The following is a 17,474-nucleotide window of genomic DNA, read 5'->3' as shown; positions in this document are numbered from 1 at the left end:
GATAAAACTTTTTGCATCTTATCAGATCATAATGATATGAAATTAGAAATCAATATGACAAAACCCTACAGAAATTATATAAACACATGGAAGTTACAAAATCCACTTTTGAATTACAAATGGGTGATAGAAGAAATAAAGGGAGAATTTTTTAAAATCCTTAGACTCAAATGAGTCTAAGAACTTTTGGGACACTATGAAGGCAGTTCTAAGATTGAAGTTTATAGTTATGAGTGCCTACATAAGAAAATCAGAAAGATCCTAAACCAACAAACTAATCATGCATCTCAAAGTCCCTGAAAAACAATAAAAACATTGCAAAACTAGTAGAAGGAAGGAAGTACATGAGATCAAAGATGAAATTGAGAATAAAAAAAGTAAAGGATGTATAAAATAAAGAGTTGGTTCTTTGAAAAACTAAACAAGATTGAGAAGCCCTTAGCCAAACTAGCTAAAAGAAAAAGAGAAAATTCGAATTAATAAAAATTAGAGATTGGAAAAGAGAAGTCACCATAGACATCACTGAAATCTAGTTGATCATTAAGGACTATTATAAAAATTTATATTCCAAAAATTGGGAGACCTAGAAGAAATGGATACTTTTCTACAAATAGGATCTGCCAAAACTGAATCAAGAGCACACAGAAAACTTAAATAGGCCAATAACTAGCAATGAGAAGGAAGCAATAATCAAAAGCCTTCCAACAAAGAAAAGCTCAGTGGCAGTTAGATTCTCAGCTGAATCCTACCAATCCTTTAAAGAAGAACTAAGAGCAATAATCCACAAATTATTCCCTGAAATAAAAAGGGATGGAACACTTCCAAACTCATTCTATGAAGCCAGTATCACATTCATACCAAACCGGATAAGGACACATCAAAGAAAGAAAACTACAGACCAATATCCTTGATGAACTAAGATACAAAAAAATACCTAATAAAATATTAGAAAATAATGCTCAACAACCTATTAAGAAGATTTTACACCATGACCAATTTTGTTTTATTCCAGAGATAAAGAATGTTAAGGATAGTTTGATATATACAAATCAATACATGTAATTTACCACGTTAATAGAATTAAGGAAAAAAAATCACATAATCATCTCAATAAATGCATAGAAGGCCTTCAACAAAATTCAGCACCAAATCATGATAAAAAAGAACACTGAAGAAACTAAGGATAGAAGAAAATACCTCAACATCATAAAGTCCATATATGCAAAACCCAAAGCCAACATCATAATAAGTGTGGAAAACTGAAAGCATTCCCCTTTAAAATCTGGGGCAAGGATATCTTCTCACACCACTCCTACTTAGTATCGTGCTAGAATTTCTAGCCAGAGCAATTAGGCAAGAGAAGGAAATAAAAAGTGCTAAAAGTAGTAAAGGAAGAAGTCAAAATATCACTGCTTGAAAATGATATGATCCTATACCTAAAAGATCCAAAAAACTCCACCAAAGACTTCTAGAGCTAATAAACAAATTTTACATTTCTTTCCTCTTTCTCCCTTTCTTTTTTTCTCTCTCTCAATCTTTCTGAAAGGCAATTTTTACATTTAAAGAATCACCTTTTGTTTTCACTCTATTTCTTAAGTTTGTTCATTTTCTGTTTAATTGTCTGCTGACTGACCTATTTATTGTTCCTTTTCTTTGGTTAAGTAAGGTTAGCAACTTCATTGAATTGTATGTTTGTATAAAAATGGCTTTAATTTGTACTTCTTTTTCTATATTCTTAAAAGATGAAAGCTTAAGTGATTGATTAGAGAAATTTGTTGCTTTCTATATAACCACTTGGATAAAAAACAAAAACAAAAAATTAAACCAACAACTGTGGTTCCAGTCTTAAGCAAGCATGCCCCCTCTCTCCCTGTCTTTCTCTTTCACTCTCACTCAGACTACTTATGCTGGGGGATGGGGTGGGTAAGGTGCTATGTGTGAGAATCTTATTATGAGGCCCAAATAATGTGAAAATCTGAATCCCTCTGTTTAAAAACTTTAATGAACTGGAGCCCTAATTCAATAGTCTCCAAGAACAGAGGCTGCCAAAAACTACATGGGACAGCTTAAAAGCAAAGCTTCCAATTCAGTTGAATCTGGAGATGACTGCAACCAGGTTACCTACTTGAATGAAAATTTCATCTGAGACCACAAGATAGGAGGACCACATTAAACTGCTTCTGGAATCTTTCTGCGTAGTATTTATGCTATTGTAAAAGTCTGTACCTATTAGTTGTGAGTAATTTGTTAGTAGATATGGATAACTAATGCAATATCCTAGTCTTTATTCTCTTATATGGTATGTACACAATATTTATGATAATTGAAAATTTCTTTGGTATTGAAATGAACGTGGTTGTTTTTAAGCTTTCCTCTTATTTATTTTCTACTTATTTTCTTTGACTTCATTCCCTTTTCCTCTTTTTCCTGTCTATGAATTATTTTGTGACAGCAGTTTCTCAACTAACCAGCTATATATACAGTTGTTGTTTCATGGTTTATGAGTCTTTAGCTTTCACATGTAATATAGGAATCTTAAAACCCTTTACCTATATTTCTCCCATCTAATTCTTTGAGCCGATTGTCTTTCATACCTTCTGCAGTGCTACAAACCACATGACATGTTATTTAATTTTGCTTTAAGTAACCAATTAACAAATTTAAGAAAAGACTCTCTTTTCAAATTCACCAATTCCAGTTCAATTCATTTATCTGTGTGAATCCAAATTTCCTTTTTTGGTGGGGTGGTGATACCAGGGATTGAACTCAGTGATACTCGACTACTGAGTCACATCCCCAGCCTATTCTGTATATTATTTAGAGATCGGGTCTCACTGTGTTGCTCAGCACCTCGCTTTTGAACTTGCTATCCTCCTGCCTCAGCCTCCTGAGTTGCTGGGATTACAGGCATGAACCACTGCACCCAGCCCAAATTTCTATCTTATGAATTTTTCCTGGACTAGTTCTGTTTAATATTTCTTTAAGAAATGATGATCAGAAATGTGTTTTTTCAGGTTTTTTTGTTTGTTTGTTGGATATTTTGCTTGAGCGTGTCTTTATTTCATACTTTTTTGACACTTTTTATTTCAATGCATATAATTATAGGCAGAATTTTCCAGAATTTAAAATCTGTTAATATACTGCTTTTTTGGCATGCATAATTTCTGACATGAAATTTTTCTTTTTTATAAAATTATTGATGTATAACTCATTTATTAATTAATTTGCTATTAAATGCATAACATTCAATAGTAATTAGTATATTCATGGAGGTATATAGTCATGGACTTAAATAATTTTAAAGTATTTTTGTTAACCTTTTGGGAAGGAAGAATTGTTTATTTTTTTCCATCACTAAGTTCATGGTTGAGTCCTGTATAACCACTGAAAGGTTAACAAGAAAAAAGCATAAACATATATTTAGTATAAATTGTGCATTAGAGAACATCAGAAATGAAGAGTCAAAGGAACAGGCAAATTTTTGCATTTTTATGCTTAGTTTTCATGAAGAGTGGCTAGTTGTTGAAAGGCATGATCAGACAGAGTAGCTCCTGTGTTAATAATCTTCGGTGATCTTAGCCATGTCTCTTTATTCAGATTCTTATTGGTGCCTAGATGCTTTCAGAAAGGATGTTTCTTTCATTTGGTGTATAGTGAGGGCACTTTCTTTTTTTGTTTGTTTATTTTTGAAGTGAGACTCACTAAGCTGCTCTTAGTCCTGGGCTCAAATTATCCTCTTGCTTCAACCTGCCAAGTAGCTGGGGTTACAGTTGTGTACCACCACATGGACTCTGTGAACTACTTTAGAAAAGTGTCATCTAAATTTTGTAGGATGCTTCAGGGGAGATGAAACAAGGGGAAGATGAGATTGTACTTCCTTCTGCTTTTTTTCTCAGATGCTATTTGGGGATAGCACCTCATCAACCCCCAAAGAAACTATATCCTTTAACCATTACCTTTGAAATTTCCTTTACTCCCTTTACCAACCAGGTTTGTGTTACTACAAGGCAGCTAACTTATAAAACAAAGAAGTTTATTTTTCTTATTCAGAGGTTTGAGGGCACGGCCCCTTCATCAGCTCAGTTCTGGAGAACGCCCACCCAACTGCAGTCGAATTATGGCAGAGATGTGTTTATGTGAGGAAGAGTTTACATCACCAAACAGGAAGTCAGAGAGAAAGACTGAGTTCCTCCATCCCTTGGAAGGGCTCACTCCCAATAATCTTAGGTCCTCCCTCCAGGTCCCACCTCCTAAAGGTTCGACCACGTCCCACTGCTGTCATCCCATCTTGGAGACAAAACCTTCATCTCAATGGCCCTTTGAATGATGTAAACCATATCATGCAAACAATATCACCCATTAACACCTAGGAAAAGTGGTATTCTACTTTCTATCTCTATAGTTTTGCCTATTCTGAATATGTCACGTAAATGCAGTCATATAGCATGTGACAATTTGTGAGTGGCTACTTTCGATTAGCATTTTTTTCAAGGTTTATCTATGTTGTAGCATAAACCAATACTCAATTCCATTTAGTGGTCAAATTATGTTCCATAGTACAGATAAATCACATAATGTTTATTCACCCATAAATTTATATACTTGATTATTGCCAAGCTTTTATTACCATGAATACTATTGCTATGAACATTTTTGTATACAAGTGTTTGTGATGATATATTTTTATTTCATTTGTATATGTGCTTAGGAATGAAACTATGGAATCAAATGGAAAACTCCAGGTTCAACTCTTCCAGGAACTTTCACATTGTTTTTCAAAAATTTTTCCCACCATCAGTGTATGAGAGTTCCGATTCCTTCTCCATATCCTAGCCAACTTTTGGCATTACCTGTTGTTTTGATTATGACCCTCTTAGTGAGTGGGAAGACAGATATCTCTTTGAAGTATTGATAAGCATTTCTTTGATGACTATCCAAGATAAACATCTTTTCACATGATTGGTAGATAATTTTATGTTTTCCTTAGAGAAATGTCTTCTCAAATCTTTTTCTCATTTTTAGTTGGGTTAGTTGTCCTTTTGCTATCAAGTTATAGTATCCCTTATATATTCACAGTTAACATGATTTCAAGGCTGCTGGATTTCAAGGCTACTCTGGAACTGAAGAGAGGAGAATAGAAATAGGGAGATTAAAATATCACAAACCTCCTCTTGCTGTTCTTATTGGGTTTCAGCATTTTTTCTTGAATAAAGGTTCATTATTTGTTTTGCAAGTCTGGCTAATCTGAAAAGCTATTAGAAAGTTGGACTTAACAACTTCGTGCCAATATTTTTATAGCTTTTGTCAAAGAGCAGATTTTCAGAGTTCTTACTCTATCATTCCTGAGGTATTACCAAGGATTCGTTTATTGTTAAATTTTTTTTTTTTAACTTTTGCAGTCTGAAAGTTAGAATCTGTTCTGAAGAATATTTCTATGTATTAAGCTACTCCTAAAGTTGATGACTTAAAAAGCATTTTACAATATTTATGAGTTATACTGGACAAAAATCCACACAGAATGTGGTAGGGATGGGGTTCTTGTCTTGTAATTGTGGGACCTCAACTGAGAAGTTATAACCTGAGAGTGAATTATCATTGCTTAGCTTCTCCTTACTCTTCTTTAGATTTTCATTTTTTTTTTTTACATTAGTTAAATGTTATTCCTTGGGATTGCAGATATTTCCTTTTTCTTCTCAAACTTAACCTTTCTTTGGGTTATTTAATCTCACTACTTCAGTTAACGGCTCCACAGATCTGTCTGAAATTCATTTTTCTTTCCTGTGTCTTACACGCATATGTAGCAAAACTGTCTACACTTAACATGTCACAAATGTTCCTTTCCAAATCTGTTCTTTTCACTGTATTTCCTAATGAATGACCAACTTGTTAGCAAATTGTCCAAGTAATAAAATTAGAAGTTATATATCCCTGCTAAACCTGAAATTCACTGAATTTCTTTGTTTTCTGTGTGTCAGAATTCTGTTCCAATTTTTTATACTATTCATATGAATGCTATAGGTCTAAATAAAGAATATTGTAAGCAGGTAATTTAAATTGTGCCTGTCAAGTTTTACTGATGCTTTATAATTCATAAGGAAATTCTTGTTAAAATTAATTCAATATTATGACATAAATTAATGAGGAATGTGGAAACCTGGAAACACAATGAGTTCATTTATGACAGGATAAAGACAGAAGCATTAAATATTGAATTCAAAGATTCAGAACACCAGAAGAACCCCACTTGAAAATAAATGGATAGAAAGTAAAAATTAATTTTATTAATAATATTGTTACAATTAGTACTGAGAACATATTACAATCATAAGGTACCTTTGCATGAGTTGCTGCACTCATTATTCTAAGGCAGTCTGTATTCCCGAATTACACAGCAGGGTTCAGCGTCACAGTAATTAAAGATATATTCCCAGCTGTTGCATTCAGGCTTGCAAACACCCAGGACGAGGTCACATTTATTTTTTCTTTCTATATCATCTCTAATTTTTTGTTCTGGAACTAGGAAAAAGAAGCTATGATTACAAATTTGGGTTTGATGCTGATAGATAAACAGATAAAGTTCTTTACTGCATACAGGTTAACCATTTTGTTTCTAAAATCATGGCCTAGGCATCACTATTGAAGATCTTTTCCTATATAATTTGGTATAAGATAAATTCTTATTTATCTAACAGTATTTCTGTTGTTACTAGCATGTTTTGTAACTAGAACATCCTTAAATATATAATTTGTGGATGAGCTCTCAAGAGTAAAGATTCTCAGGAGCCAGGTGCTGTGGTGCACACCTGTAATTCCAGCTATGTAGGAGGCTGAGGCAGGAGCATAAGTTCAAAGCCAGCCTCAGCAACTTAGTAAGACCCTAAGCAACTTGGGGAGATCCTTTATCAAAAATATTAAATTAAATTAAATTAATAATGACTGGGTATGTGCCTCAGTGTTTGAGTGCCCCTTCATTCAATCCCCGGTTCAAAAAACAATTAAATAAAAGACCAGGAGAAGGGAAGGGGACATGGAAGAAATAGTCTATTTATAGAAAAACAATTTTGTTAACAGCTACAATATCAGTTAATGAAATTACATTTTAAAAGAAAAGGCTGTAGAAAGCAGTTGAAGAATCAGTTTCATCACCTAAATCAACAGAGGACATAGATCTAATGCTACATATTGGGAAAACATTTTCCTAATACATTTCCTAATGTTTCCTAAACAATTTCCTCAATGATTAGTTTTCATTTCTTTCATGAAAAAATAGAATGGATTTTCTTTGAAGAAGTTCATATGGAGTCCCCTAACAATTTATTTATTTATATTCAAATTAGATTAAGGCATTTATAAAAACATTTTGTCCTTTACATCTTTTCCTTATTACAAATATTACCTGATTTTTTATGACCAAGCACAGTGAAGACAAAGACCAGAAAAATGAAAAATATCTTCATTGCTGATGCAGCTACTTGAGTGATGTGGGATAGCTCAAAATGTCTTTGGTAAGACAGGGGGACTCTTGGTTTTATATCCTTCAAATGATCACAATATGATTAATGCTAGCTTGCCAAATTGAGCAAGGATTGTGAAATAGGAAGTGAGCAGAAGATTTGGTTCCATTAGGACTTCAATGGGCCAAATGTGAACTCATGTTCAATTGAACAAGGGAATTACAGGTTCAGGTACTCTTGGTTACTAATTAACTGGAAACACATAATCCCAATCATTTACTTTTTCATTCAAATGCTTTTTGAGCATTTGTTACATGATAGGCACTGTTCTATGAATTTCATATGGATAAAAACTAGTTTAATCTTCATGACAATAATAGGAACTTTTCATTTTCTAATTGAGGACACTGTGGTACAGAAAGTTTATTTAATTGCCTCCAAATTATAGATGTCATCATTGGTAGAGTTGAGGTTTAATCTGAATTAACACAGAGACGACAGCCATATTCTCAGTCTCTACCCTCTTCACCCTCAAAAATGAGCAACAGGTTTCTAGAATGTGAACTTGTTCTCTGTAGACATGGCCTAAGCCAGATACTCATTCTACAAACAGAAAAACTTCATGTAACACAGTTCTAATAATGTTACATTAAAAGTAGTCATAGTTATACTATAAGAAAAATCAGTATCAGGTCTGGGATTGTGGCTCAGTGGTAGAGTGATTGCCTACCATGTGTGAGGTGCTGGGTTTGATTCTTAGGACCACATATCAATACATGAATAAAATAAAGGTCTAACAACATCTAAAATATATTTTTTAAAAAATCCTAACCCTATATATTTATAGTCAAACCATGGCAAATCCATTTTCTCAGTATCTCTCTCTATAAAATACCAAAAAAACAATTTTTAAATTGTTGTGGATTTAATAGGACTAACTGTATATAAGCACAGCATTATAGTAATCATGTAAAATACAAATAAAATTGGAAAAGTCTGGCATTTTCATAATGATGAAATGAATAAGATGACCTGGGAAAACCAGGACTACTTCTGCTATAGTGTAGCTATATTCAGTTCATCTAAGATAAGCTACTCTTATCAAGTGCTCAAGTGGGTATATTAGCTAAATTCTTACAAATTTTTAGTCCTTTCATTATATAATTAAAGGTAACTAGTAGCCTCTGCATTACACAGAACTAAGGTAAGGATCTTTATTATCCAGGAAGAAATATAAGTAGAATCAAACTTGCTGCACAAATGATTTTGTTTATTTATTGCTTGTAATGGATATACTAAGGCCTATTTTATGAGGATCTATAATTTATGTGTATGTATGTATATTTATAAGTATATATTAGAGAAAGGACACATTCATCTATATAATGTATATAATGTCTAATGTATATATATGTTAGAGAATGAAAGTATGGAAAATGAGTTGAGAATAAGCCTGGTGGTCTTGATTAAGGAAATGAAGAGATGGTATAGAGAAAAAATTTTAAAATAGAGAATTCACTGAAGTACATGGACCAAATGTTAAGGTAGATGAGCCTTTATATTTCTATCTGCTTTCATCATGATTTTGGAGTTTGTGATTAGAAACAGAATGCTGTAACTTTATTCTTACAAAATGATATGCGCATAGCAAATAATCGTATAGTTTGGAACTACAGGAAAAGATTCATACAGAGTCAAGCTCTCAGTAGAAGAGAGGGTGTTCGGCATAATGGTGGGTTTGAAGAGAAATGCCCATGAAGGGAGATGTCTAGGACAAGACACGAAAGTTTAGAACACAAATAAAGAACATCATTCGCCATTTACCTGTCACTTGCCCGTCCATAGCCTGCCTTTCACCTACCTATCACCTTCCATCCGAGGTTCACCTCCCAATAGTCTGACAGCAATCAGCAAACTGACCACCGACTGCCAGTGGAGCACCAGCTGCCTGCTGTTGCCTGGAAGTTCACTGTCACAGTACTTGCAGGTTTGGTTACACGTGGCTGCCACCATTTTTAGACAACAGCCAGGACTTGTAGGGCCCCTGGTCAGACTGACTGAGCCCCATCTTCAGGATCCCTCAGCCTGACAGATCACTCCCTGCCTGCCTCTGGGGCCCTCATATCAACTGACTGCTCCCCGCCACCAGGACCCCCAGACTGCCTGTACTTCACCTCCAGGATCCTGCAACCAAACCAACTGCACCACCCCCTCCAGAACCTCCAACCGACCACGCCCACATCCCGAGCTGCAGCTCCCCATTTGCCAACACATTTGGAAGCCAGAATGGCGGTCTTGGATAATCCTGGAAGCTGTATCTCCCATCTTTAGGTGGGGCAAATTCTATCCTGAGATGCCTGCTGGAGACTGGAAGCTCATTGTCTGGTACCTCTCATACATCAGGCTACTGAAGACTGGGAGGTTTGAATACTATATGACTGTTATAGTGTAGATTTTCTTTGTTCTACTTATCAAAAAATTTTAAGTTTTTATTTCTTTACTTTCTTGCTCTTTTTTCCTTTTGTTTACCTGTTCCCTTATAGTCTCTTTCTCCCTTTTCCCATGCTAACAACTGACTTCTTTTGATTACACTCTCACACTTTCTATTATCTAGAACTTCTATATATTCTTTCTTATCCTGTTAAAAGCTACATCTTAACACCCCTTCACATCCTCTTTGTCCTCCATTAGAAACTGTAGACCTTATTGCAAATCTATTTGTTACACTGAAGATAATATTTGAATTCATTCTGTTTATTATGACAATATTGTTAATGTCCTCATAGAGACTGTTTGGTTTTGGGTTGCATACTATCTGAACTGGGCACTGCTAATATTGATTTCCCCTTTAAAGAAAAGATTTTGGAAACCTGTAGGGTCACTATAAGCCTATAGGGGGAAAACTGCAGTACCCCAGATCTGCACAGCTACACAGCTACAGGGGAAGATACATAAACAACATGAAAAAACAAGGGGAGAAAATGATCCAAACAAATCTCAATTCAGTATTAATAGAATCCAGAAAAGAACTTCAGATTATACATAATTAAAATGGTTCGTGAAGCAAAGGATGAGATAGGAGAGCAAATGTAGGCAATAAATGATCATACCAACAAGAAGTTGAAAGAGCAACTGTGTGAAGCTAAAGATCATTTCAACAAAGAGAGATTCTAAAAAAAAAAAAATCTTTGAAATGAAGGAAACAATAAACCAAATAAAAAACTCAATGGAAAGCATCACCAACAGACTAAACCACTTGGAAGATAGAACCTCAGACAATGAAGACAAAGTATTTAATCTTGAAAATAAAGTTGCCCAAACAGAAAATATGGTAAGAAATCATGAACAGAATCTCCAAGAATTATGGGACATGACGAAAAGATCAAATTTAAGAATTATCGGGATTGAGGAAGGCACAGAGATACAAACCAAAGGAATGAACAACTTATTCAATGAAATAATATCAGAAAATTTCCCAAACCTGAAGAACGAAATGGAAAATCAAATACAAGAGGCTTACAGAATACCAAATGCACAAAATCACAGCAGATTCACACCAAGGCACATTATAATGAACATACATAACATATAAAGTAAAGATAGGATTTTGAAGGTTTCAAGAGGAAAGCATCAGATTATGTATAAGGGGAAACCAATACAGATATCAGCAGATTTCTCAGCCCAGACTCTAAAAGCTAGAAGGGCCTGGACCAACATATTTCAAGCTATGAAAGAACATGGTTGCCAACCAAGAATCCTATACCCAGCAAAACTAACCTTCAGATTTGAAGATGAAATAAAATCCTTCCATGATAAACAAAAGTTAAAAGAATTTACAAATAGAAAGCCTGTGCTATAGAATATTCTCAGCAAAATATTCCATGAGGAGGAAATGAAAAACAACAATGGAGGTCAGCAAAGGGAGGAACTACCTTAAAGGGAAATTCATTCAAAGGAGAAACCAAGTCAAGTTAAAAACCAAAAATAAGCCCAAATGACTGGGAATACAAATCATATCTCAATAATAACCCTGAATGTTAATGTCCTAAACTCATCAATCAAAAGACATAGACTGGCAGATTGGATTAAAAAGAAAGACCCAATGATAAGCTGCCTTCAAGAGACTCATCTCATAGAAAAAGACATTCACAGACTAAAGGTGAAAGGATGGGAAAAAACCTACCACACACACACAGACTCAGTGAAAAAGTGGGGATTTCCATCCTAATTTCAGATAAATGTGGACTTCAAGTCAAAGTTAGTCAGAAGGGATAAAGAAGAACATTTCATACTGCTTAAGGGGAACATAAATCAGGAAGACATAATGATCGTAAATATTTGTGCCCCAAACCATGGCGCATCCATGTACATCAAACAAATCCTTCTCAATTCCAGGAATCAAACAGACCACAACACAATAATTCTGGGTGACATTAACACACCACTGTCACCACTGGAATGATCTTCCAAACAAAAACTAAACAAAGAAATCATAAAACTCAATAACACAATCAATAACTTAGAATTAACAGACATACATAGAACATTCCATCCATCAACGAGTGAATTCACTTTCTTCTCAGCAGCACATGGAAACTTCTTGAAAATATACCGTATATTATGCCATAAAGCAGGTCTTAGTAAATGCAAAAAAATAGAGATACTGCCTTGTGTTCTATCAGATCATAATGGAATAAAATTAGAAATCAATGACAAAATAAAAAACAAATTACTCCAACACATGGGCATTAAATAATATGCAATTGAATGAAGCATGGATAACAGAATACATCAGGGAGGAGATAAAAAAAATCTTAGAAGTAAATGAGAATGACAATACAACATATCAAAATCTCTGGGACACTATGAAAGCAGTACTAAGAAGAAAATTAATTGCATAGAGTGCATTCAAGAAAAGAATAAAAAGTCAACAACTAAATGATCTAACATTACAGCTCAAAGTCCTAGAAAAAGAAAAACATAAGAACACCAAAAGAAGTAGAAGACAGGAAATAATTAAAATCAGAGTTGAAATCAATGAAATGGAAACAAGAGAAACAATTCAAGAATTGACAAAACAAAAAGTTGGTTCTGTGAAAAAGTAAACAAAATTGATAAACCCTTAGTCACACTAACAAAGAGAAGGAGAGAGAAAATTCAAATTACAAGAATTCATGATAAAAAAGGAAAGAACATGACAGACACCATTGAAATACATAACATGATTAGAAACTACTTTGAAAATCTATATAGTCCAACAAAATAGAAAATATCAAAGACATTGACAAATTTCTAGAGACATGATCCTCCCAAACTGAATCAGGAAGACACACACAATTTAAAAAGATCAATTTCAATTACTGAAATAGAAGAACCCATCAAAAGCCTACCACCCAAGAAAAGCCCAGAACCAGATGGATTCTCTGCTGAGTTCTACAAGACCTTTAAAGAAGAACCAAAACCAATATTCGTCAAAGTATTCCAGGAAATAGAAAAGGAGGGAACCCTTCCAAACTCATTCTCTGAAGCTAGTATCACTCCGATACCAAAACCAGACAAAGACACATCAAGGAAAGAAAATTTTAGACCAATATCATTGATGAATATAGAGGCAAAGATTCTTAACAAAATACTGGCAAACCATATTCAAAAACATATTAAGAAGATAGTACACCACAATCAAGTGGGGTTCTTCCTGGAAATGTAAGGTTGGTTTAACATCCATAAATCAATAAATGTAATCCATCATGTCAATCGACTTAAGGATAAGAATCATATGGTTATTTCAATTGATGCAGAAAAAGCATTTGACAAAAAACAACATCCCTTCCTGCTCAAAACACTAGAAAAAATAGGGATAGTAGGAACATACCTGAACATTGTAAAGGCTATTTATGCTAAGCCCATAGCCAACATCATTCTTAATGGAGAAAAGCTGAAAGCATTCCTTTTAAAAATGGGAACAAGACAGGGATGCCCTCTTTCACCACTTCTATTCAACATCTTACTTGAAATACTAGCTAGAGCAATTAGACAGACTAAGAAATTAAAGGGATATGAATAGGAAAAGAAGAACTCAAGTTATCACTATTTGCTGATGACATGATTCTCTATTTAGAGGATCCAAAAAACTCCTCCAGAAAACTTCTAGACCTCAAAATTGTATTCAGTAAAATAGCAGGATATAAAATCAACACATAAATCTAAAGCATTTATATTCATAAGCGATGAAACATCTGAAAGGTAAATGAGAAAAATAACTCCATTTGCAATAGCCTCAAAAAAAAAAAATACTTGGGAATCAATCTAACCAAAGAGTTGAAAAATCTCTACAATGAAAACTATGAAACATTGAAGAAAGAAATTGAGGAAGACCTTAGAAGATGGAAAGATCTCCCATGTTCTTGGATATGCAGAATTAATATTATCAAAATGGCCATATTTCCAAAGGCACTATACAGATTTAATACAATTCCAATGAAAATCCCTATGACATTTCTCATAGAAACAGAAAACGCAATCATGAAATTCATCTGGAAGAAAAAAAGACCCAAAATAGCTAAAGCAATCCTGCGCAGGAAGAGTGATGCAGGAGATTATCACTATACCAGACCTTAAACTCTACTACAGAGCAATAGTAACAAAAATGGCATGGTATTGGCACCAAAATAGGCAGGTAGATCAATGGTACAGGATAGAAGACACAGAGACATACCCACATAAGTACAGTAACCTCATACTAGACAAAGTTGCCAAAAAATTACAATGGAGAAAAGATAGCCTGTTCAACAAATGATCCTGGGAAAACTGGAAATCCACATGCAGTAAAATGAAATTAAACCCCTATCTCTCACCCTGTACAAAACTCAACTTGAAATGGATCAAGGATCTAGGAATTAGCCCTGAGACCCTTCACCAAATGGAAGAAAAAATAGGCCCAAATCTCCATCACGTTGGCTTAGGATCAGACTTCCTTAACAAGACGCCCATAGCACAAGAAATAAAAGCAAGAATCAATAAATGGGATAGATTCAAGCTAAAAAGTTTTTTTCTCAGCACAGGAAACAATTAATAATGTGAAAAGAGAGCCTACAGAGTGGGAGAAAATCTTTTCTACACACACTTCAGACAGAGCACTTATCTCCAAAGTTTATAAAGAACTTAAAAACTTTACATCCAAAATACAAAGAACCCAATCAATAAATGAGCTAAGGAAATGGGCAGACACTTCACAGAAGAAGATATACAGGTGGTCAACAAATAAATGAAAAAGTGCTCATCATCCCTAGTAATTAGACAAATGCAAATTAAAACCACCCTACGATTTCACCTAACTCCAATTAGAATGGCTGTTATCAAGAACACAAGCAAGAGTAAGTGTTGGCGTGGATGTGGGGAAAAAGGCACACTCGTATTTTGCTAGTGAAGTTGAAAATTGGTGCAGCCACTTTGGAAAGCAGTATGGAGATTCCTCAGAAAACTTGGAATGAACCACCATTTGACCCAGCTATCCTACTCCTCGGTTTATATCTGAAAGACTTAAAATCAGCATACTACAGTGATGCAGCCACATCAATGTTCAAAGCAGCTCAATTCGCAATAGCTAGATTGTGGAACCAACTGAGATGCCCTTCAGTTGATGAATGGATAAAGAAATTGTGGTATGTATATTACACAATGGAATATTACTCAGCCATAAAGAAGAATAAAATTATGGCATTTGCTGGTAAATGGATGAAGTTGGAAAATATCATGCTAAGTGGAATGGGCCAAGCCCAGAAAACCAAAGGCCTAATGTTTTCTCTGATAAGTGCATGACAATATATATCGAGGGCGGGTAAGGGGGTAAGAGAAGAATGAAGAAACTTTGGATGGTGTAGAGGAAAAAGGGGTGGGAGGGAGTGGGGATGGAAAAACAGTTGAATGAAACAGTATTATTTTACATGTATGTATGATTACATGAATGGTGTGAATCTACATTGTGTACAACCATAGAAATGAAATGTAGTATCCCATTTGTGTACAATGAATCAAAATGTGTCTGTAAAAATTAAAAAAAATTAATAAAAAAAGAATAAAAAGAGAACATCATGCTATGAAGAGAAAGTGAAGGATGTTATTGTGAATGCATTGTATGTCATTTGAGGGTTTAAAATTCATTCTAGCTTCTTAGAGAACTCTTTGAAAGGCATGGTTAGAATTAAGTTATTCTGAAAATTACTGCAGTATTCTCTGAGGGAAAAGCATGACAGCTTGGGAAAGATATGTTCCTGAGTCTACTCTCCATTTTCTTCATTTTCATGGGGTCTTTACATTTCCCCATGGCTTCACTTGGCTCTTCAAGTTTTGAACCTTCCCCTATTGTCTGAACACTTGTCTACTCTCATGTTTGAACCTGTCTCATGTCTGAACACAGTCAAGGAGAGCCTGTCCCTGTTATTCTAATCCATGGTCAGCCCCTGGGTCATTGACATGTATCTGACATCCTCTTTCACTTTGACATCAAGTTAGCCTGAGCTTGGGTTCTCTGTGCCTTCTGATGGAACGGTTCTGTAATATGACATACTCATCCATGTGGGAGTTAGGAAGTGGGTTTTCCATAATACATGTACACTTTAAAAGACAACTATGCCCTAACTATATTGAAATTTACCTCAGACAAACAAACATAAGAACAAAACACACAAGGGAAAGTTCAGATTTGGTGAGGGACGAGTAAACTCAAAACAGAAAAAATAATGGTGAGAATAAATGTGAGAGAAAGCAAAGATGGGAAAGAGAAAAGACAGGGAAAAGAAAGGAAGGAAGAAGGAAGGAGTAAAGAAAAGTAATTGATTAGTGGATGACTGTATCTCTGGATGTCACTAAAACAGTATTTCCTGAACTTTGATATGCAGGTGAATCACCTGGTTCCTGTGAAGATGCAGACTCTAGTTCAGCAGATATGAGACAGGACAGAGATTCTTGATCTCATACAAGCTCCCTGTGGTATACATGATCCTGGTCTATGAAGCACAGTTTGAGTAGTCAAGCCCTGGAGCTTATAGGCCATCTAAGCTCAAGCACTGATTCTATCACAGTTGAGCTACGGATCCTCTCATTAGCATCACCATACCAGAGGACATCCCCATGGGGTGGTGATACAAACAAATTGGTGCATTGTTACAATGACAATTATTCTTTTGTCAATCTTCAATATTTATTTTTGTGGTAGTGAAAGTTGGAAAAAGGGGCAGAAATACAAACATGAATTTCAGTTTGAAGGAGAATGAAATTATGCAGCTAGATTCTCTTCTAGTCAGTGATGTAGTGATATTTCAGAGGAAAAAAAATATCACTCCTTTTAAAGATATAGCATCTTTCCAACTTCCGTGGGTAGCTTTGGGAATATAATCAAAAAATGTGGGTGCAAGCTACTGAACAATTTGTCTCTGAGATTCTACTTTTCAGCACCCGATCCCACAGGTCTCTTCATCTCCATCAGGGTCCTGCTGTGGCTCCTGTGTTCTGCTTGAAGTACAATATGTTCCCCTTTGAAGTAGCTACTCAGTCTTCACCATCTTGTGACTTAATTGCACCTTTGATGTTTGTTTATGGCTTTGAAGTTCACTGCTGTTATTAGTGATTTGACATGCCCACCTTCTCAGGATGAGGGTCATTCCTGTTCTAGGCTTCTATTGCTGCCCTTGATGTCTCAGCTAAAGTCTAGGTTCTCTATTGACCTATTTAATGACTCATTTTGCAAAATTTCCAAATGGTATATCCATGTGCTCTTATTTTCTTATATTTCCATAGTATGGTGGTTATAATTTTATGTGTTATATTTTATGTTATTTATCCTAATAACACTCTTCTTCTTCTTCTTCTTTTAATTTTGCAGTGCTAGAGATGTAACCCAGAGACTCATGAATGCTAGGCAGGTGCTCTACCAGTAAGCTTCATTTCCATTCCCTAAATGATGTTTTATTTTTGTTGGGTTTTATTTTATTTTATTATTATTTTTAACTTTCAATTCTCTGT

At 34.8% G+C, this 17,474-nt stretch overlaps 1 protein-coding gene across 1 annotated transcript in view; it reads right to left on the bottom strand.

Moving 5' to 3' along the window:
* Nucleotides 1–6,377: 6,377 nt before the first annotated feature.
* Nucleotides 6,378–17,474, bottom strand: part of LOC306665222 (beta-defensin 110-like) — a 36,179-nt gene continuing 25,082 nt past the window's right edge. Inside the window, exon 3 of the transcript XR_013764947.1 lies at nt 6,378–6,516. The gene's annotated coding sequence lies outside the window, so the exon portion shown is untranslated. The remainder of the gene's footprint in view (nt 6,517–17,474) is intronic.

The sequence above is a fragment of the Sciurus vulgaris genome, assembly GCF_902686455.1.
Source record: "Sciurus vulgaris genome assembly, chromosome: 7".
In the NCBI taxonomy this organism is placed as follows: domain Eukaryota; kingdom Metazoa; phylum Chordata; class Mammalia; order Rodentia; family Sciuridae; genus Sciurus; species Sciurus vulgaris.
The sequence above is the reverse complement of the archived record's forward strand: the minus strand, read 5'-3'. Positions and strand labels throughout refer to the sequence as shown.